The sequence below is a fragment of the Cupressus sempervirens genome, chromosome 7, assembly GCF_028749045.1.
Source record: "Cupressus sempervirens isolate cs-2001-9-10 chromosome 7, ASM2874904v1, whole genome shotgun sequence".
In the NCBI taxonomy this organism is placed as follows: Eukaryota; Viridiplantae; Streptophyta; class Pinopsida; order Cupressales; family Cupressaceae; genus Cupressus; species Cupressus sempervirens.
Window position 1 is genome coordinate 431851742 of NC_143124.1, and position 23252 is coordinate 431874993.

Sequence of the window (23252 nt, forward strand, 5' to 3'; positions counted from 1 at the left end):
TTTCTTCTTAGGATTTTAGCTTTAGCTTTCATGACAAGCTTATCACCACCATTTATCATTCTGAGCTTCTCCCACATCTCATATTTTGTTTCTAAGTCTTCAACATCCTTGTACACAAAGTAGGAAAAGGTGCTTGCTAGAGAATCCATTATGGTTGTGTGCATTTCTTCCCCCCTATAAATGGTCTAAACTAATAAATTACCAATATATTTGACATGTTTGACCTCTACATAGGTCTAGTAGGCATCACCAAGAGTTATCAGGTGTAAACAAATCTTTCTACAACATGGTATAGATTTCCTTTGAAAATTCAATGCATCTCTTTTAAACATCTTGATCATTTCCTCAAGTTGTTAAACTCTTCACTTAAACTCTTCACTTTTGAGGACATAGGTTCTGATACCAACTATTGGTACCTATATAGCATAAAAACAAAGTGTATTAGTTAATCCTCACAAAACATGCACTCTTTTGTAGTGTGCCCAATCAAGAGCTTATCTCTGTTAAGAGATTATAAAACTGTTAAGTGTCAGCTAGTTAAGGAATTTCAATAACACTAGTTAAAGTCTTTCTTTTTTAGGAGCATCTTGATCAAAGGACTTCTAAATACAAGTTAATATGTCACCCTATTAGGGGATTTGATACAAATAACCTATTAGGGTGCACCCTCAATGGGATTTAGTATTGTATATTAGTAAACAATAGGTAATGATCTAACAAAGTAGCTACTACACTTAGCATGAAAGTAGATTCTTCTTCATCTCTTTTGACCCATCTCAAACTATGCTCTACTTTTTATTGGCTCTAAAACTTCAAATATTATTACTTGTACACTTGGCTCTTCTTCCTCTTACACATGATCATACTTGTACTAATCTAGCTTATTAGCTTCTCTTCATCACATTTACTAACATTTTATTTATGACTTATCTTTTATTAGTTTTCTTCACACTTTCAGATTATGCTTAGCTTGGCTTTCTTGGCTCTCTAGATAATCACTCAACAATCTAATCTTTTCTCTTTTTAATTTGTCTTCTTTTATTATCACTTATTTGTTGGCTTTGAAACTTGAAACCCTAGTCAATGAATTCAAAATCTGAATTCTCACCCCTACTTCTAGCTTTACTTTGAGTTGCAATAGTGTGTCACTCTTTGAAGATGTAGCATGTTTGTACAGGAGCCATGGGTATCTTATGTTATTGTTGACCCGTTCTTGTTGGAAAGAATTCAAATTTCAATTCTTTCAACTATTCCTCAATATGTTAACCCATAATCATTAAGTGCAATGATAAGTCCACTTCTACCCACTTCATGACATGGCAGTCATGGGTATCTTGGTTCATACTTTCCTTATTGACTTGCCTAAATCATCCTATATAGTGACCAATCAATCTGGTTCCTTTCTTCCTTGCATCCATCTACTAGGTCTACACTTCATGTTTCTTTGATTAATCTTGTGAACTAGAGTTACACATCCTAGACCAATGTGCCTTTTTGATCTTTGTTCTCTACTAATCTTAGTTCCTTCTTGTTCCTTAACATCAATGAAATATCTTTAATAACTAAGTCAACTAGTTGGTCTATCGATTAATTTTTAAAGGTTCAAGACAATTATGCCAACAATAAGTATAATTACATAATTACACTTAGTTTAAGTAGAATTTATAAAGTTGTACTTGATGTATAAATAATTGAAGGGGCCATCCTAAAATTATCTTTTATAGTTCAATTTTTTTTTTTAACCCTTTGATTTTATTTTTGAATCCTTAACTTTCATTAATTGTAAAAGGACTCTTTGATGATTCAACCGTATAAAAAAAAATCTATTTTGTAAGAGTTGACCATGCTGAATAGGTTAATACAATTTTTTTCATAATGTTAGCCTTGAACATAAAGGCTTGGTTTGGCATTCTACCTATTAACAAGAACACAAATTAATGTACATCATCAATCATACTTTAATATCACATTGTCACATTATTTTAAGGTACTAATAAACTTTTATTTGACACATACATGAGCATGCACAGACATGTTGATGAACATAATCACACACATATGCATGTGTTTATATGTGTGTGTGTGTGTGTGTGTGTGTGTTTATATATATATATATATATATATATATATATATATATATATATATATATTATAATATTAATTTTATAATTACTCATTCAATATTAAATTTCTACTACTTTCATAATCACTCATTCAATATTAATTTTTTACATAATTTTATTTCCAACTGAGCCTTATAAATCTAAAAGAATTAGTTCATTTAAAAAATTCAAAATAAAAATTTAAGCTGCTAGCCAAGAGATTGAATTTTTATATTAATGTAAAAATATTTTAATAATAAAATATTTCATATAATTTAAAATTTATTCTAAACATTTACATAATAAAAGTATAGATGCATAATAATATGGATATTTATGATCAATTAAGACAACTAGGATTATCCCCTCTAGGACCCCCAAAAAACATGTAGTGACCCCATCCTAAAGCAGTATTGTCAACACCAAGAGTTAAATTATAGAAAAGTGGTTTAGGTACTGTAATAATTTCTCGAGGGACAAAAGAGCATTGTTATAGTTGTGCACTTGGATGTCCCTAATGTAGGCTGCCTTTGGAAATCCCTCTTGAGAAAAATGACCACTTCCCATGTGTGTTTTTGAGAATGGGGTCCCTACAACATCAACAAAATGCAAAACTTTGCCTCCATATTGCACAATATTGGTTGATTCAGCCAGTGAACTAAATAAAGATCCAAGCCAATATCCCATAATTGTGTCTTGTATATATAAGGACCATACAACTTTACCTTGTAAAATTTCCTACACATTGAAAGCATTGTTGTTAGTTTATTAAGAAAATAGTTTAAATTATAATTAGTTCATATTATTGGTTATTTGTTTTTGTGTCTGTATATGATCATAGTAATATAAAAATGAAAGGAAAATAACTTTTATTTTATCAGAATAGTACTAAATAGTAGAAGATAATTAGAAAATGATAAATGTATATCTTACCATGTCTTTCAAAGCCTTTACATAATTTATATTTTAGATGGTTATTTAGTCACTATCTAAGTAGAATAACTTTGAGAAAAATTATTTTAAATCAACCAATACAAATATACATATTTTAATTCTATTGAAAATGACACCTTTTTATGCTCAACAATTTTTCAACCGGATCTTTGCCATCCTCAGATACTTGGTCAATGGGTTGGGCTAGATAGTTTTGTGCACCATTAGACAACACAAAGCCTGGACATTCCACATTCCTGCAACCTGTGGGCTGGTAATTATCATTTTGCATCAAGACGAGAACATATGTTAATGAGTTGATTGTATATCTTAAGCTTCAATACAAGGAAAAATATCATGATAGTCAAATTGCAATAGCTACTGTCCAATACACAAAGAGTCTAGGTCGCGAATCACCATTATAATGAGCAGGGAATACCTGAAATTGCAGATTGTACCACCATATGTTGCAATATCAATATTATTTTGTTACAAATTTTTTGGTTCTAGCAATTTGGATTATTTTGAAAAACTTAAATTACATTAGAATGCCTATGCATACATTATATAATAATAATAATAATACTTACTTCCCAACCAGCCTCAACTGTTTGTTTTGAAGGCTATCTTGGATCTTGGACAAGCCAAATTTGTTCAAGGCTAAAACCATCATTAGGTGCTACATATGGTTTCCATATATTAAACCTTCCTTGTGTGCTATAGATTCCCTAAGAAGTAGAAGTATATTGTAGAACATCATACTTCAAAATAAAAAGAGAAACAATTGTTTAGGTAATATATATTAGATTATTTTATATATTAGACTATTTTGTTTTTGATAAATAGGAATCATTTCATAGAGTATTGAATCAAAATTTATATTGAGATTCTTGGAATGTAGAGATTATTTAATGTAAAGAGGGATAGAGTTAGATTAGTTATTATAGATCAACAAGTTATTATAGATTATTTATATATATACTTATATTTAAATTTATACATACATACATACATACATACATACATACAGTTTAAAATTAAATAAATATCTCCACACACACACATTGACAATTAAATTTACACTTTTAGACATTCATTCTCATATATACATATTTTCAACAAAAAGATAAAACTATATATATTACTTATTATATAGAAATCTATATATATAGTTGTAGTTACTCTTCTTTCCTCACTTTCTTTTTCATATATATATATATATATATATATAAGTACTTTATTATTATTATTATTATTATTTTTGATCTTTATTTTTTGTTATACATATATAATAATAATATTATTATTATTGTTAATTTATTTATATTTTTAATTATATATATATATATATATATATATATATATATATATATATATATATATATATATATATATATATATATATATATATATATATATATATATATATATAACTTTATTTTATTTTCATGAGCTAGTTTATTTCTTTTCTCTAGCTTAGTTCTTCTCTTCGTTTTGTTTTTCTTTCCATTTTTTTCTCCCTATACCTATGATCCTTCCTTGAGTCAACTTGCTGCCAAATCTCGAATGTCGTGCACCCTAACAACCCCCCCACCCTTTTTATCCACCCTAGGTCTGCAATCTTACCACATTTCTCCTTGAGCTCTTTCATCCTGATGATGGATCATAGAGTGTGATCCAAAACGTTAACTGATGCAAAAATTATCACACAATTTGCCCAGAAGTAATATAACAAAGGTTTCTTATGGATTGTGGAAAACTGATATCTACAACAAGTTTATCTTTTAACTACATAATTTAGTTCTTATAACAATATTATGATTTAATCTATTCAAAAATATGACTATTAATAATAACAATCTTATCTTAAAAAACACAATCCAATTCTTATAACAATTGGAAAATATCTTTCACAAATGCTATTCATTCATAACAAAATCCAATTCTTATAACAGTTGAAAAATATCTTTCACAAATGCTATTCTTTCATAACAAAATTGATTAGTATAAACGAGTACTCATGAAATATAATTTCATAGTTGGAAAAAAATTATATTTACATTCTAATAATGATGTTTTAAAAAACCCTTTGGCAAGGCAAAGCATAAAAAAAATATGATCAAAATCATTTTATTTGGCTCGACCCTGCCCTAAACTTCCTCTTTTATAATAAAAAAAAAAAAAAAAAAAACATTTTTCATTCAACTTACATCATGAACCATACTCGAATAATCTATCAATTTTCTTCTCAAGAACGTATTTACAGATCCTGCAACTTTCACTTGTTCATAATTAATCTCCATAACGGAGACTGTTCCTTCTGGACACCTTTTTCCAAGCCCACTGCCCCATATATTTGAGGGGGCTCCCCCTGCAGCTTCTGTATCCCTCCAACTCATGTTTGAATGTACGATCTTAGTTAATAATATAGTAGCAATTGAATGATAACATATGATACTCAAAAGTAGAACACTTCTAGAAATATGGAATTTGAAAAAAAAATTTTAAAAATCTTATATTTATAAGAATATTTAAAAACATAAGAACAATAGTCCATAGTGAAGGAATAATCTGAAAGATTCCCGTTTCTAAAAAGACTATAAAAATTCTTACCTTATCATACCCATATTGGTGTTTTGCAGAGCGGAGGGAAATTTGATCAGTAAATTTCACACAGAGTATGATGTCTCCATTGTCATGCTGCGTAACAAGATACAAACTTTAACGGGCAAGTTTGAATGGAACAGATATAATAGAAAGAGGTAAGAGATTGACAAAAGTTTCATATTTGAAATGGCAAAGAGATCGGCTTACTTTGTATTTGTGAACAGCCGGTGGATTAACATAATTGATATAATCGTGGATGCTCATATTGCCCACCTCAGATGGGTATGCTAAAACCATAAATGACATTAAGGTGTACAAATCTAATGCAAGATTAGTTTAAGATCATGTTTATCAATATTCAACTATGATTTGAGGACATTGTTGAAATAAATTAAATTTATGTTGGTAGTCTTCAGATGATGTTCTTAGATAGTTATTCATAAACACTTCTTTCCTACTTTCCTAGCCCAACTTTAAAGATAGTCCAATGGAAGATATCACAACTAAAAAAAATCTAATAATTATTAAGTTTATCTTTTTTTTTTTTTTTCTTCTGATTAGAAAAGATGTGAAGATAGATCATACATGAAATAGTTAATTTATTAATATAAATTTAAATATTACAACTGTATATAGTTAGAGTTGTGATCAAGATGCAAAACTGAGCTTACTAATGAAGCAAGAAGATATTTGATACCAATATAGATTTTGTCTTTGTTACTCCTCTTCCAAAATGATCCATATATTTACAATGGTAAGCCAAATGCTAAAAATGTATATAGTTATAATAACAAAAACCTAAAGGAAAAAAATATATTTAATAACAACCTATACAAATTGCCTTTCCCACTATTAGAAAAGTAGCTAACCATCTCTTCTAAAATAACCCTCCGCAAAATTGAAGTTGAAGACCATTTGATTTACCACATCCATATCATTCATAGATCAACAAACTCCTCTTGTTCTTGTAATCTTTATTTTTATCTCTATATTTGATCTTATCCTCTAATTTTTTTTTAATCTAGTAACTTCTTTGATTGAAAAGATCACTATAATCCATGAACAACCTATTGGAATGAAAACTACTTGTTGCATCTTCAGTTACATGTTCTATAACTATTTCAATACCAATATATTGACATTGTTGTCTTAGCTATTCAATAATATAAATATAATTTTCTAGAAACCCAACAATAGGGTGCTTGTTGCATCGTTGAACAAAGAGAGGAGATTACACTAGATCATATTCAATTGAGATTGCTCTAATTACTCTAATTTCATTTTAAGCAATTTCATTCAATTCTAAGTTCTATAATAATTTCACTCAAAACTATAATCCATGAACAACCTATTGGAATGAAAACTACTTGTTGCATCTTTAGTTACATGTTCTATAACTATTTCAATACCAATATATTGACATTGTTGTCTTAGCTATTCAATAATATAACAATAATTTTCTAGAAACCCAACAATAGGGTGCTTATTGCATCATTGAGCAAAGAGAGGAGATTACACTAAATCATATTCAATTGAGATTTCTCTAATTACTCTAATTTCATTTTAATCAATTTCATTAAATTCTAAGTTCTATAATAATTTCACTCAAATTATATCAGATAATTTACACTACATTTTAAATTCATTCTAAATTTGAATTACATTCTAAATTTATTCTAAAATCACATTACATTTTAAATTTCAATGAGCATAATCCTATATTGTTTTAGTTTACTTATTTTTATTGTAGATGTTAATTTTTTAAATTTTATCTTTTTAAAAAAAAAAATTTATGTTTTTCGACTCCATAAATAAATTGTATTTTAAAAATTATTTTCAATTTCACTAATTTTGATGTTTATGTATAACATAAATAGTAAATCTAATAATAGCATATTTTATTGTATTATATTTTTCTATTAAATATAAAAAATATAATCTTATTAATAAAATATTATAAATTACTTTTTAAAGCTATAAATTAAGAGCTTGAAATAGGTTTTATTTTACTCTTGAGAAAGAGATATATTTTCTTACAACTTGGTTCCAATTTTATAGGAAAGTATGGTAAGGACTGAGAGATTGAATATCTTATAACAAGACTTATATTTAATGGATCTAAAAAAACACTCTAATTTCCAACATGGATAATAGTTTCATTAAAAAATTCTTAATTGTATATTACTTTATATATATAAAATATTTAAATTAACAAATGAATTATATTTTGATTTAAAATCTTAATTATACATTTTGAAAATTAACTCAAAATTTTAATGAAATACAAGTTTCATATTTTTTTCTTGAAAACTATAATTAATCTCAAAGAGAACATTTTATCGTATACTTTAATAGTTCCTCTTTTATATAAGACTATTAAAAAAAAAAATATTAATTACAAATCAAGAATGACTTATAGCTGACAACTTCAAACTTGTCCTTGTAGATACTTAAAATCACCTCGAACACTATATTGATTAATTTAATATTTTCCCTCAACACTGTAATTGGTTATTTATTAATTAATTATATTTGTCCTATTTTTCTACTTATTTAATTAAATGAGTTCACTGTCCTAAGGTATTTAAATTTAATTTAAATACATTCCCTCTAATGTGTTAAATTTATTTAATGCATAGTGCTCCATAAATCCCTTTAAAATAAATTCCAATTTATTTAAATCCCTCCACTTTATTAAATCCTCTAGATCCATGATTAAATTAATCTTTATCTAATTTAATCCTAATCCTACCTAAAACCTAGCCTACCATCCATCATCCTCATCCGTCTAAGCCTACCCACTAGCTAATTCCACTTTATTATCCCAAACCCCCTTCTAATCACCTTTTTTAGCCCCTAAGTGGTTGCTCACACATATGTGAGCAACACAAGCCCCAAGGGTCCTCCTTTCATTAAACTTTCCAAAAGATAATCTTACACCTTTGTCCCCCCACTCCTTTTTCCAAGGTTGCTGAGCACACCTTGATCCACTCAAACCTTAAAGGATCTTTTTGAATTTTGCAGGACTTGTCCTTTAACCCATGTGTCTCCCTTGTGGTACCTATGTGGATGCCACATAGATGTGTTAGCATGAATTTTGATGGTATTCCTTTGTGGGAGTATTTTAAGCATTGGAGAGCATGTGGTGGTATTGACATGTTGCATTCATGACTGTGTTTCTCATTGATATCAACACTACAATAATCCTATGAAGACTAGTAGAGTAGAAGACAAAGATCGTGGATGTACGGATAAAGTCTTGATGATCATGTGACATGAAGTGAAGGACACATTATTAATTATTTCTTGATGATGAGGTTAAGTGCATGCAACCTAAGTCGAAGAAATATAGAAGTTATAAGTGATTTATAGAGAGTAGTGCAGAAACAAAGTACCTATAAAGTAGTTTATGGTGATTATGATTTATCTCTTTACTAAGATATAATTAGGATACATGAAGTTATACAATGGAAGAAGACAATTTGATGATGACGTCTAAAAGTGCACAAGCCTTGAAGTCACACATGTGAAGAGTTGCATAGACTATGAGATGACAATGCTATCGTGATTGTAATTAATTAATTATCATATTGTGGTCCTATTATAATTAATTAGGAAAGCCTCAAGGTCAACTCAAGTAATTTTATTGAGGATGTGATATATAGGAAAGTATTTTCCTTGATTGAGAAAGTGTGATGAGTGTGTGAAATGTGAAGTGTTCAAGGAAGAGTTAACAAGAGAAGAGTAATTGGTAAATGTGAGTAAGCGATCTGAGGGATTATTGGATGTGAAGGTTGTGATCTAGTATTGAGATCAAAAGCAATAGAAGTATGGTTAATAGGATAGAGAAATATGAAGGATCAATACAAATCAATTCTATTATTCTGCAAGGAATAATAAAAAGATCATTTGGATAGTGGGTTCATTGGGCTTGCCCTTAAAGATGTTTGGATGGTGGGCCCATCTGTCTTCTACAACTCTTAACAGGGTTCAAATTCCTAACAGGGATTCAATGTCTCCTAACACAGACTAATATGTACTGAATGTTTTTATAGACTCCTAATAGGGTCTATCTTCTAACACGGAATATTTATGTTAGTACATCATCTTGCTAGCACTATCCCCATCGAGATTTTCCCTCTAATCAAGACTTTCCCTCGTTAACATATCTAGTGTTATTGTGCATGAGTATCTTATTATTATTTTTGATTATATTTATCATATGGTTAAGATCTAATAAGGCTAATAATTGTGATAATATTCGTATAACTAATTCATCACCCTCCCCCCCCCCCCTCTTAGTTATATTGGTGGACTATATAGTCTAGAAATTGGTATTAGAGTATTAGGTTCTTGAAGAGAAAGCTTAACATCTTTGGGAGATCAATGGAAAGTCATTTCAGAAAGGATAGTCCTAAGTCAGATAGAGGAAATTTTGACACACAAAAGATAGAGCTTCTTGGCCAGTTATCAGATTTGTCTAGAGAATAGAGCATTGAGTTTCTAGATCTAGAATCCTTTCGTTGCATACAAAAGAATAGAACCACAAGTAAAGAAAGATCTAGATCCAAAGAAGACATTAAGATCAAAGAAGGTATTTATCTTCTTATGGAAACAAAGCCAAAAGGTATGGAAATTTTTGTTTGTTGGAAATGTAAAGAGTTTGGTTATTTTTCATCTAGATTTCTTAAGAGAGTAAGAGAAACTAGAAAGAATTCACTTTCTAATGAAGATGAAGAATTTAAAGTATGGAAAGATTCTTGAATGACTATGATGATAAAGATAATAATCTTCAAGTAGTTAAGAAATATGAAACAATAGAAGAGGTAGTATTGGTTACTATTATTGGTTCTAATGAAGAAGAATAAAATATTGGAATTGTTAGAGAGAATGTAGAAGTTTTCTTTGAGACTAACAATGATTTGTAGAATGATGTGAAAATTATTGAGAAAAGAGGAGAAAGATATGAACCAAGAGAAGAAGTAAGAGTTGAGTTAGTAACTCTTACCTCTAACAAGAATCTAACAAAGAATAATCCTCCAGAGCAGATAATTGGATGCAAAGACAAAGGAGTGATGACAAGAAACAAAGTCAATGAGGAAATATGTTTGATTTCTCAAGTTGAACCTAAGAGGATAGATGAAGCATGTAAAGAAGATCAATGGATTCAAGAAATGAAGAAAGAATTAGATTAGATTGTGAAGAATGACACATGGGAATTAGTTTTTAGACCTAAAGACAAGAATATTATTGGAACCAAGTGGGTATTCAAAAACAAGATGAATGAACAAGGAAAAGTCGTAAGAAACAAGGCTAGACTTGTGTGTAAATTTTATTCATAGCAAGAATAAATAGATAATGAGGAAAAATATGCCCCTATAGCTAGAATGGAAGAAGTGAGAATGTTCTTAGCTTATGCATCGAATAAGAAATTCAAATTATATCAAATGGATGTTAAATCAGCCTTCTTGGATGGAGATTGAAGAAGAGGTATACATTGAGTAACCTGAAGGTTTCCCTCTGACAAAAGAGAAAGATATGGTATGCATATTGAGGAAAGCTCTATATGGCCTAAAGCAAGAACCTAGAACTTGGTATGAAATGTTGGACAAGTTTTTGGAAACTCTTTTATTTTCTAAAGGTACAATAGATAGTAACTTGTATTTAAAAGAAATTGAGAATGATTTTCTAATAATAGTAATATTTTTTGATGACATAATATTTGGAGGTAATGATGAAGAAAGTGATAAATTTGTTGAAGAAACGAAGAATGAGTTTGAAATACTTATGATAGGGGAGATGAAGTTCTTTATAAGTTTTCAAATTGTGCAAAACAATGATGAAATTTTAATTTCACAAGCGAAGTATTTGAAGGACTTGTTGAAGAGATTTGGCTTGGAAAGTTGTAAGCATTTTGGTACACTAATCATAACTGGTCATAAGTTATCTAGCAAAGATGAGAGACCTATAGTTGAGTAGAAGAAGTATAGATCCATGATTGTAGGTTTGTAATATCTGACTCACACTAGACTAGATATAGAAAATGTAGTTGAGATTGTAGGTAGATTTCAAGAAGATCCTAGGGAATTGTTGACATTATGGTCCAATTTATTTATTAGTCACTCACACTTAGTCAAATGGTTAGCAACTACCAAGCTTATCTTGCAATTTACAGTGTTAATCAAGTAATCGAGATTCTACCAAGTTATATAGTTGCCACCAAGTTCCAAAATTAGTATTCAGTTTAAACTGAGTAGTATCTACCAAGTTGATAAGTAGTAGTGAAAACCAAGCTTCATAGTATTAACTGAGTTGCATAGTGCCAACCGTAGTCTCCAGTGTTTACCAAGTACACAATATCAATGATGTGAATCTAGTATTGACCAAGCCAAGAAGTTTCAACCAAGTGATTTAGTTTATACGAAGCTCACAGTATTAGTATTGATTGAGCTAGGAAGTAACAACCAAGTGATTCAATTTATATTTAGAGTTTCATAGTGTTCACTGAGTTACTAGTGTTGACCAAGTTCATACAACTTGGAAGTGACTAGTATGAACTGAGCTTCTATGTCTATTGAGAGCATGATGATGCCAAGTGTTGACATTGGTTGTCAAGTATTATAACCTCACCAAGTTTTTCTTTAGAACCTAAGTGCTAGTAGTTGAGCTGACTTTGTATATTTTGGTGAAACTTGTGTTATAGCTAACTTTGATTAATTGTAATTTTGATTGGTATATATGAAATGTATTGTATCACATCCAAAGAAAAAGAAATAAATATAGAAAATAATTATATGAGCATAAGTGTGAATTAAGAAGGCTACAAGTAGTATAAGGAGTAGCAAAGATTTATCTATGACAACAAGGTGATCCTTACACTTCAATGGAATCTCAACCAAGAGTCATAGATTAGAGATCAGCCATTGGTTCATCCTAACAGGTGTATCAGTTAAATCCTTTTGCAAGACAAACTTAATAGCCTTTTGCAAATCTCTTTACCAAGTGCATACTTCATTGTATGTTTTGTAAATCCTTTAACATGGTGGACCTAGCAATCCTTATTGCTCCTAATAGGGAAGATCATTAGAAGTGATCAATTGTAAGCCTTAATTGGCCAACTTTATACTATAGTACTAAAGCTTGTGAGTATCATCCCCACCTCAATTTTACTTTCTATTTGAAAGGTTTTTGGGTCACCATATCTTGTGTCAATATGTTATAATGCTTTCAGTCTTCATGCATGCAATTAGATTAGAATATATATGAAGGATTATTTGGTGTAATAAGATTAAGTTTTATTGGTTCTTGATTCACCCCTCCCCTCTTAGTAACCTAGCCTATCCTATATTTCCAACAATTGGTATTAGAGCTTTGTGGTTCTTAGCAAAGAAGTTTAACAACTTGAGAAAAGATTAGACACAATGTAGGTATATATGATAGATAAGGCTATTGAAAATGAAAAGATAGATTTGGAATTGGTAATTGGAAACTAAAGAAAATAGAGGAGAAACTCTCTCAATCCTTGAAAAGAAGAAAATATCTTGCATTACAAATGAATGACAATCTTTACACTAAAGAAATAATTAAATATATTTATTGAGAAATAAATTTAAATGAAGTTGATGAGGCAATCAAAGACGTATTGGAAAAGAATTATAATCTTCAAGAAGACATTAGAAAGCTGAAAAGAGAACAAGAAACTCATTCAATAAGATTATGTGAAGTCATGGAAGAAAAAGTCAAAGCCAAAGAAGAGACAGAAGGAAAGAAGAATGAAATTCAACATGTATCCCTTCAACAAGAAGACTTCATTGATCAGCTTACTAACACAAATGAAGAAACCAAAAATCTAATATCAAAGAATGAAAGATTGCAAAATGATCTAAACACTAAAAAGAAATCAAATGAGAGGATGATGAAGTATCATATAGACATGAATTAGTTGAGTGAGTAAAGTCAATATAGACATAAAGGAAAAGTAGAAATAGGATATATAGAAGAAGGTGAATCATCCAAGCAAGGAGCTCAAAAGAATCAAAGGCCTACTTGTAATCATTATGGTAAGTTAGGTCATAAATAAAAAAGATATTGGATAAGGGTAAAGAAAAATTCAAATGAAATTGTTACAATTGCAATAAACATGGTCATAGAGCAAGTGAATGCAAGGAGAAACCTAAGTTTGAAGGTAAATGTCACAAGTACAAGAAGCATAAACACAAATCTTATGAATGCAAAACAAAGATATTGAATCTAGCAAAATATATTGTGAAAGCTATATTTGGCTAGGACTACAACACATGGTGTAGATGCCACTATTATGGAGAATTTGGGCACATTAGAGAAAATTGTGTGAAACATTAGATGAGAACAAGAGAAACCACTAGAAGATGTTTTATTTGTATAGAACTTGGACATCTTCCTAAAAATTGTATGAACACTAGAAGGATTGAAGTTGAAAAGAAATCCAAAATTGACAATATTAGAAAGCCAGTGAGACAGTGATGGATTCCAAAATCTTTTGAGAATACAAGTTTGAGTCATGAAGCACATGTCACTCAAGAATTGGGTGACTCAAGCATTTTAACTTGATCTCCGACAGGAATGACTAGAACTAAGACTCTAAAGAAGGCATCTTACATTAGTTTAAGCTAGCTAGAAGGAAAGGTTCATATCAACATTAAAGATTCAAAAGGATCACTAAGTTATTGTAGGAAAATCAAGACCTTATCAAGCTAGGTCAGGTTTCAAGATCCTTTCGAGCAAGGTTAGGATACATTAAAATATTGTGTGGACACCAAGTTATGAATGAATCTACCAAGCATTAAGATTGAATCGAGTGAAAGATAGTCTGTCACCTAATGAGTGATGGTACCAAGCATTTATGGTGATTGGAGAATAAAAGTATGTTAAAAGGAAGGAAATTGAATTCATTTATCACCATGAATTTTTGAAGAGCTATTTGCAAAGGGCAATTGTTGTTCTTCCAAGTAATCTATATGTCTATTGTTGAATATTTTCATGTTTTCACAAACCCTACTAAACATGGTGTCTTTCAACAAAAAAAACTAGGAAAGGGTTCAAGATGTTGGTTGATGGAATTTAAAGGAAGGCACTAGACTTCAAGTTTAGTCCAACAATTGCAGAAGTACTTGATCCAACTGGAGCTTAGTCATAGATTACACCAAAGATACTACTTGTTAATGATACTCATTCACATTTTTATTGTTCAATACAAGATATTGAAACTCTAGAGATGGATGAGACTCTAGAAAAGTTGTGTGTTAATGGTGTGTTGAAACCCGAGCATCAACACTTAGAGACCAAGGGTTTAACACACATTCCACATATGTGTTGAGACCTTCAAATAAAATGGATAATGCTTGTTCTTAGCCATGTACACAATGAGTAGCTATGGTTGGAGTAGCCTATTCAAATAACAAAGAAAATTATTCATTGAATCACAGGGCTCCCAATGTTGAACAAAGAAAAGTCTACCAAAATCCTAAGTTGTGTAGAACTAGAAAGAAAAACTCTTGCCAAGTGGGATGGAAGAGGTATGAAGATTAGCAACATGACTAATATGGAGCTGAAATTTGGAATTAATGTGATAGCTCATAAGATCTATAGCTCCAATCATCTCAACAATGTGTCATGTGAGACAGTTGATCTAGCTCTCAAGCTAGTAAAGAATAACATGTCCTTTGACCTTGTCAAGCTAATGATGAATCGGTTCAACAAGAACATGGAGAGCATTAGAACTTCAAAGAAAAATTCATGTAATTTTGGTTCACTCTTAACTTGTTTATTCTTCTTTGTGCAAATTTTTTTCCCTTCAAAAGGTTCAATCATATGGAGCAAAGATGTACTAGTACTATATTAGATTAATGAATATATAGAAAAGATGGATGCGAATTTTGTCAATATCATGGACAATTACTTTGGTTCATTCAAGGAAAAGATGAACAACAGATATAGAATTCCAATGAAACTTGTAAAAGATTACAAGAATGATGTTTTTTTCATGGTGGACTATGACAAAGTGTACATTCAAGTAGTCAAACCTAGAGTGATGTGGGTTAAGCCTCTAAGATATGAGGTTAACATTGATGATACTAAGGATATCATTAAGGCACTATTGAATGGACCTGTGGATCCCAAGGTCATATATTTTAGTACTTTTGATGAAGCCAAAGCTAGAATAGAACTTGAAATCAAGCTTCCTCAAGTAGTCAGTAAAGGAAAGAAGAGGATAAAAAAATTGAGGCAAGCAAGTTCTATTATCCTATTGACAAAAGGAAAAGGAGATGGTGTGAAAGAAAATGATGTAGAAGATGAAGCAGAAGAAACAAAATTTGAACAAGAAGAGCTAATCAGGAAGAAGGGAAAAGCTATCATAACTAGTCCCACCATGTCATCTACTGTAGTATTCACAAGAAGAGCATCTAAATCAAGAAATAAATTGAAATTAGGTGGGGAAGATGTTGAGGAAATCATTTTCAAAAGATCTCCACCTACATTTTAGGAAAAATGAAAGGAAATTAGATGAGAAGCTGGAATGGAAAACTTTAAATCTCTCAAATATGAGACCAGGAATGTAGATGAGAAGAATAAAGTTGAAGACATGATGATGTAAAAACTAGGTAAATGGAAATAATCACCTAATCAACTTCTACAACAAATTCCCAATGAGCTTATGCAAGCAATCAAGCCAAGAAAGGAAAATGCTATGAAAACTAGTAAAGATATATTTGAATAGATTATAAGGTAGCTCATGTTGAGTCTTAGTGACAAAGAGGTGAAAGAATACATGAAGAAAAATGAGGAAAATTCACTCTAAAATTCAACACATGCATGATATTGGTAAATGACATTGAACATGTGGTGAAAATAGGTACAACTACATGGAAGAATATCTACAAACTTCATCAACAGGGTGATTTTGTTGTTTATATTAGTGACATAGATGATGAAGATGAAAAGGAAGTTAATAAAAAAAATGAAGATGAAGATATAGAAATAAATGATATAAATCTAGATGATGAGGAGCATGAATAGGAAGCTATCGAGGAGAATCTTCCTAAGATTTAGAGTATTAAGGAAATTGACCTAAAGAAGATTGTAGTAGTAGTTATGGCCTCATTTCCTCACTCTCTTAGCAAAGATTTAATCACATCAAGTTCAGAGAAAGAATTTGTCAAGTTGGTTGTGGCAACCACTGCAATACCATGCATCAAACCAATCTCTACACTTGTTCATTTGAGTACCATATTGACTGAAGTGATCAAAACTTCATCTACCAAGGATCTAGTGCTTCCTCAATCATCAAATTTGGGTACACAAAAACTAGGTATTTCGACTGTTAGTACAATATATACTTTCTTTTCTAGCCCTTCTATTTCTACTATTGTTACAATTCCAACTATGCAAATAGTAAGTACAAGGAAAGTTGAGAGAAAGCCTCAATTGAGTGCTAAAGTTTCAAGCAAAGATAAAGGTAAAGAAGAAGACGTTGATCTTGATGAGGATATAGTTATTTTGAATTGGGATATCTCTAGTCTAAATCCTGATCAAATGAACATCATAGGTGAATTATTGCAAAAGAAAGCTAAGCAACATAAGCTTAGAGAAGAGAAAAGTAGAGAAAACCAAGTGCTTGAATATGTAAAGAACATACTTATAGATGCACTAAGTACTAAGGTTAATAGTACACAACCTATTTTGGTTCAATTAGTAGAATTTGTCTAGAAATTCAATGAAGATTTGAATGGACTAGAAAATTTTGTATAGAGAGTAGAAAGGAAATTTGAGAATAAAGTATTAGAGCAAGTGGCACTAAAACTTGTAATAAATCAAGTAGAACTATCTACTAGTCTCAACTCATTAGAAACCTCTGCAAATAATGTTACTTCATTATTTTTCAAGTTATGTGATATATTTATCTTCACAAATCAAATATAAACTATCTAAGATAGATGAATACTTGAAGGAAAGTGCATAGTAGTTGTCACTTGACCTAAGCTATGGTTCTGCTCACTACTCAAAGATCAAATTTCTGACTAATTTGCAAGCAAAATTATTAAGGGAAGAAGATACGATTAGGGCCACACTTGTAGACATCCAAGGCATGATTCTCCCAAACATGGATACATTACAAAAATGTATTACACATGCCAAAACTCTCATCCATGACAATAACTTCTCCATATTTGATCACATGATGGAGTTATCAACAAAAGTATAGATTGCATTGCATGTAAACAAGATGCTACATGAAAATTGGAACAAGACAATGGCATTGATTTAAAAGGTACATTATGACTTCTTGTCACATTTTGGCATTACCATGTAGCATACACCTTTGGCATTTATGTCAAAAGGGGGAGAAGATGTGTTATATAAAGGGGAGAGGATGAGATAAGATATGATATAAATAGGAGACACATGTATTTATAGTAAGAAAAGTATAATATGATATATGTATGGGTGAGCAACATAATATTCTACAAATGCATGTACAAATAATTAGAAAACATCCTTACAAAAGAAATTTTTGAAAAATCTCAAAAACAGAGTATGTTGTTGAGTTGAAGACACATGATGGAGACTAAAGAATGTTTTGGACTTCAATTTTTGAGAATACAATTTTTATGGATAAGTGTTTTTGTCACTAATTCCAAAGGGGGAGATTGTTGACATTATGGTAAAGTGTGTTTATTTGTGACTCACACTTAGTCAAATGGTTAGCAACTACCAAGCTTATCTTGTAGTTTATAGTGTTAAATAAGTAATCTAGGTTCAATTGAGTTCTATAGTTGCTACGAAGTTCTAGAATCAATATTCATTTCACATTGAGCAATATCTACCAAGTTGATAAGTAACAGTGCAAACTGAGCTTCATAGTATTAACTGAGTTGCACATTTTCAACCATGGCCTCTAGTGTCTACCGAGTTTGCAATATTAGTGATATGAATCTAGTGTTGATTGAGCTAGGAAGTGTCAACCAAGTGATTTAGTTTATACTGAGTAGATAGTGTTAGTGTTGACTGAGCTAGGAAGTGTCAACTAAGTGATTTAGTTTACATGCTGAGTTTTGTAGTATTTGTTGAGTCACTAGTGTTGACCAAGTTTAGACTACTTGGAAGTGATTAGTATGAATTGAGCCTCCACATCTACTAAAAGCATGATGATGTTGAGTGTTGACATTGGTTGCTAAGTATTAGAACTTCACCGAGCTTGTCTTCAGAACCCGAGTGTCAACAGTTGAGCCGACTTTGTGTATTTTGGTGAAACTTGTCTTATTAATGAATAAATTTGAATTTTAATTTGGATTGCTATATATGAAATGTATTGTATCATATCCAAAGAAGAAGAAATGAATATAGAAAAAAATCATATGAGCAAAAGTGTGAACCAAGAAGGCTACAAGAAGTATAAGTAGCAACAAAGATTTATCTATCACAGCAAGGTGATCATTACACTTCAAAGAAATCTCAACCAAAAAATTAGAGTTGCAGATCAAAGATTAGCCATTAGTTCATCCTGATAAGTGTATTAGTTAAATCCTTTCATAAGGTAGACTTAACAGTCTTTTGCAAATCTCTTTACCAAGTACATACTTCATTGTATGTTTTATAAATCCTTTAACAAGGTGGACCTAGTAGTCCTTATTTCTCCTAACAAGGTAGGTCTTTCGAAGTAATCAATTGTAAGCCTTAAGTGGCCAACTTTATAGTGTAGTACTAAAGCTTGTTGGTATTATTCCCACCCTAGTCTTACTTTCTTTTTGGAAGGTTTTTGAGTCACCATATCTTTTGTCAATATGTTATAATTCTTTCAATCTTTCATGCATGCAATTAGATTAGAATATATATGAAGGATTATTTGGTGTAATAAGATTAAGTTTTATTGGTTCCTGATTCACCCTTTCCCTCTTAGTAATCTAGCCTATCCTATATTTCTAACAGGAGTATCATTATGCAACAGTAAACAAGACATTTAGATATTTGAAGGGAGCATCTAATTATGGAATATGATATGATAGATCAAATGATTTAATTCTATATGCTTATACTAAAGAAGATTAGGTAGGAAGTATGGATGATAGAAAAGGAACCAGTAGTGGAGCATTCTTTCTTGAAGGAAGATTTGTTTCTTGGTTGAGTAAGAAACAAGATTATATTTCATAGAGTATAATTGAGGCAGAGTATGTAGCAATAGAAAATAATTTTAATCAAGTTATGTGGATGAAGCAGATGCTAAAAGATATTCAAATAGAATTTTTAGAACCTATTATCATATAATGTGATAACACAAGGACATCAATTATGTCTAAGAATCATGTATTGCATTCTAACACTAAGCATATATCTTTTAAGTATCATGTTTTGAGAGAGAAGGTAGCAGAAAAGGAGATCAAATTAGAGTATGTTAGTACTAAATATCAGATTGCAAATATCTTTACAAAGCCCTTACATAAAGATATATTTGAGTACTTGAGAGGTATGCTTGGGGTTATGCCCTTACCTACTTCTAAGTAAATGATATAGAGATTGCATCAGTCTAGTGGTATAAAGCACTATTATTTACTGGACTAAATGTTGATGCTTCTTAAATGGGGAAGTATCTGTAATGTGTAGATCCATTAAGGGATCTTGGTAATTGGTCTTGAATAGTGTCTCTAGACACTTGAGCTGGTTGATGACTTGGAGAAATTGATTGACATAATGAGGTCTTTATCATTGATGTTAATGGGGGAGATATAGTTGAATAAGGAATATCTCTATGGGGGAGATATGAAACATGAAGAGTTATGATGTTTGGGCGAGAAGCCGAGAGTTGGTGTGTGAACAACTGATGTAAATCCTTAAGAAGATGTAGAACAAACTATTTTTTGAAAGGATTTCAGATTTTATTGATGAAGAGGATTTGAAAAGATGAGAGCAATAGTAGCATCAAAGTGTTGTTTGGTATTCTTGGAAGCTAAATGTTTTCATCTATATTTCCATCAATGCCAAAGGGGCAGATTTTTAGGATGAATGCTAATGGTATTCCTATGGCGGTGTATCCTAAGCATTCGAGAGCATGTGGCAGTATTGATATGTTGTATTCATGATTCTGTTTGTCATTGATATCAACATTGTACTAATTTTGTGAAGACTAAAAGAGTAGCAAAAAAAGATTGTGGTTGTATGAATAGAGTTCGGATGATTAGTGACACAAAGTTAAAGATGTGTTCCTCATTGTGTCTTGATAATAAGGTTAAGTGTGTGTAACCTAAGTCAAAGAAATACAAAAGTTGTAAGTGATTTATAGAGAGTAGTGCAAAAATAGAGTACCTATAAAGAAATTTTTGATGATTATGATTTATCTCTTTACTATAATATAATTAGGATATGTGAAGTTATAAAGTAGAAGAAGAAAGTTTGATGATGATGTTTGTAGTTGTTCAAGCTCTAAAGTTGTAGGTGTGAAGATTTGTATAGACTATGAGCTGAGAGTGCTATAGTGATTGTAATTAATTAATTATCTTATTGTGCTCCTATTATAAGTAATTTGGAAAGCCTCAAGGCTGACTAAAGTAATTTTTTTGAGGATGTACTATAAAGGAACGCATTTTTCTTAATTGAGAACGTTTGATGAGTGTGTGAAATGTTAAGTGTTCAAGGAAGTGTAAAGAAGTGCAGAGTAACTGGTAAATATGAGTAAGTTCTTTCATTTTTTAAGTTCTATTACATTGTTTCACCAAATCACAAAATTCACATCCAATAATCCATTGAATCACTTACTCGCATTTACCAATTACTCTTCACTTGTTCACACTTCCTTGAACACTCCATATTTCACAAACTCATCAAACTTTCTCAATCAAAGAAAATACTTTCCTTTATACCATGTCCTTAGAACAATTACTTTAGTCAGCCTTGAGGCTTTCCAATTTACTTATAATAGGATGACAATAAGATAATTAACTAATTACAATCATGATAGCACTTTCCACTCACAATCTATGCAAATCTTCATACCTATGACTTCAGAGCTTACATAGTTATAGACGTCATCATTAGATTTTCTTCTTCCACTGTATAAATTCATGTATCCTAATTATATCTTAGTAAAGTGATAAATCATAATCATCAAAAATTTCCTTATAGGTACTTTGTTTTTGCACTACTCTCTATAAATCACTTATAACTTCTATATTTCTTTGAATTAGGTTACACACACTTAACCTCATCATTAGGACACAATGAGGAACAAATCCTTAACTTTGTGTCACCTAATTATACAAACTCTATTCATACAACCACAATCATTTTTTGCTACTCTTTTAGTCTTCACAAATTATTGCAACGTTGACATAAATGACAAAAATAGTCATGAATACAACATGTCAATACTGCCACATGTTCTCCAACGGTTAAGATACCCCCACCAAAGGAATACCATTAGAATTCATGCTAAAAATGTCCTCTTTGGCATTGATGGAAACATACATGAAAAACATCTAAGTTCCAAGAATACCAAACAATACTTTGATTCTACTACTGCTCTCATCTTTTCAAATCCTCTTCATCAATCAAATCTAAAATCCTCTCAAAAAATATTTTTTTCTACATCTTCTAAAGGATTTGCATTAGTTGTTCACACACTAAAAAAATCTCAACTTCTCCCACATACATCATAACTCTTCATGTTGCATGTCTCCCCCATAGAGATATTCCTTATTCAACTATCTCTCCCCCATTAACATCAATGATAAAGACCTCATTATGTCAATCAATTTCTACAAGTCATTAACCATATAAAGTTTCAAAAGACACTATTTAATACCAATTACCAAGATTCCTTAATGACTCTGCACATCATAGATACTCCCCCAGATAGAAATCATCAACACTCCGTCTAGTCAATAATAATGTTCTATATGACTATATTAATGCAATCTCTACATCATCTTCTTAGAAGTAGGTAAGGGCATAACCCCAAGGATACCTCTCAAGTAATCAAATGTATCTTTAGGTAAGGGCTTTGTGAAGATATCTACAATCTGATCTTTAGTACTAACATACTCCAATTTGATCTGCTTTCCTGCTACCTTCTATCTCAAAACATGATATTTAATAAATATATGCTTAGTATTAGAATGCAATACATGATTCTTAGACATACTTTATGTACTTGTGTTATTATACTATATGATGATAGGCTCTAAAAATTCTATCTAAATATATTTCAGCATTTGATTCATCCACATAAATTGATTACAGTTATTTTCTATTGCTACATACACTACCTTAGTTGTACTCTGTGAAATATAATTGTGTTTCTTAATTAACCAAGAAACCAATATTCCTCTATAAAGAATGCTCCACCATTGGTTCTTTTTCTATCATCCATACTTCCTACCTAATCTGCATTAGTATAAGAACATAGTTCATAAAACCATTTGATCTATCATACCATATTCCATAATTAGATGCTCCCTTCAAATTCCTCCATCCTTTCTGCCTATCATCCACTCTCAACTCATAGCCCATCTAGCTCTATTTCAATGTTGCCTAGCTATACTAGGTCTAGTATCACTCCCACCATAGTTGATCTTGCTCATC

General features: G+C 30.7%; 1 pseudogene; it reads right to left on the reverse strand.

Annotated features, from left to right (window-relative positions):
• Positions 1-2350: 2350 nt before the first annotated feature.
• On the reverse strand, positions 2351-5948 carry LOC149547395 (protein neprosin-like; annotated as a pseudogene).
• Between the last annotated feature and the right edge of the window lie 17304 nt (positions 5949-23252).